The sequence below is a fragment of the Propithecus coquereli genome, unplaced genomic scaffold, assembly GCF_000956105.1.
Source record: "Propithecus coquereli isolate 6110/MARCELLA unplaced genomic scaffold, Pcoq_1.0 Scaffold594, whole genome shotgun sequence".
In the NCBI taxonomy this organism is placed as follows: domain Eukaryota; kingdom Metazoa; phylum Chordata; class Mammalia; order Primates; family Indriidae; genus Propithecus; species Propithecus coquereli.
Window position 1 is genome coordinate 246739 of NW_012151885.1, and position 1621 is coordinate 248359.

The 1621-nt window shown below is 38.4% G+C and overlaps 1 pseudogene; it reads right to left on the reverse strand.

Annotated features, from left to right (window-relative positions):
• Window positions 1–159: 159 nt before the first annotated feature.
• Window positions 160–1096, reverse strand: LOC105822045 (annotated as a pseudogene).
• Window positions 1097–1621: the final 525 nt, after the last annotated feature.

The following is a 1621-nucleotide window of genomic DNA, read 5'->3' on the forward strand; positions in this document are numbered from 1 at the left end:
TTCTTCTAATATATGCTATAACCTTATGGCAACATACTTAAGCACTTGTGAAAGAAGCCGTTATCCTCTACATCAGTGCTTTTTGCTCAGAGGAATCCAGGTTGAGTTTTATATTCTGTCTTTATCTTTGTTTCTGTGTCAGATTCTCCAGATCCCAGTTTAACTTCCAAATCTGTATTTAGAGAAAAGGCAGATAAGGCCATATTGGATTTGCTTGGTCTTGATGCTATAGATGATAGGATTCATTAAAGGAGGGAAGAGAAAGTAGACATAGCTCATGATGATGTGGACCACCTCTGGTGCATTCCTCCCGAATCTGTGGATGAATGACAGACCAATCACCGTGACATAGAAGATGAGCACACAACTAACATGGGAGATACAGATATTGAGGGCCTTGGCTCTCTCCACCAGAGGCAATGCCCACAACAGTCTTAAGAATTAGGATATAGGGGAAGAGGATGATTAGACAGTCTAGAAAAATTGTTAAATAAATTAGAATTACAGGGTAAAGTCTGTTGAAAGTTATATCAGCACAAGCTAATTCCATGACGTCTTGGTAAAGGCAGAAAGCATGGGAGAGAACATGAGAGTGGCAATATGAAAATGAAAAAGGACACACGATTACAGGCATAATGGATACAAAACCCCTCAGAAAAATTCCCACTCCTAACTTGATCATTTGAATATTGGTAGGAATAGAAGTATATCTTAAAGGATTGCAGATGGCAATGAAACGACCATAAGCCATTGCCAGGAGGTTACTCGATTCTACAACAGAAAGAGAGTGAATAAAATAGGCCTGCAAGAAGCAGCCTGAATGGTTAATTTCTCTGTGATTCAGCCATAAGACCCCCATCACAGTAGGCATAGTGGTCAATGTCACCATGATGTCCGTGCCTGCCAGCATGGAAAGGAAATAGTACATGGGTTCATGAAGACTTTGGTCATCTTTGATGAGACAGAGGAGTGTGCCATTGCCAAGAAGGATACAGACATAGACTGCAAAGAAGGGGATGGAGATCCAGTGATAAGCTTCCTCCAATCCTAGGAATCTGGTCAGCAAAAAGGAGGCTGAACTAATATTCAGACTCATAATATGTCCACAGGTGGGTTATAGCTTTCTTGAAACCTTGAAACCAGGAACCCAGATGTTTCAGTGGCAATATATCACAGTAGCCTCTATCACAATCTTCGTACTTGGGGATTGCTAACTGGTGTGATAAATTTGACTTTGCCACTTTTTGCCTGCAGAAGCTTAGGTGCACAGGCAGTACTAGAGACAAGAAATGATAGTCTTTCCCTAATTAGAGAAAGATATTAAGGTAATGGTTAAATTTTTAATAAATCAAAATAAAAATTTTCATTAATATTTCTTAAAACATCAGGCTCAACTATTTTGTAGGTGTTTTAAAATATTTGTAACAAGTTATAACAAAAACACAGGAGCTTTCTCTTTCTTCTCTTTACTCTTACACTATGGGATGAAACAGGATGAAGACCCTCATCATATGTGACCTCTTAATCTTGAACTTCCCACACTCCAGACCATGAGTCAATAAATTTCTACTATTTATAAATTAAAAACAACAAAAACAAAGGAGATAAATATATGCCAATG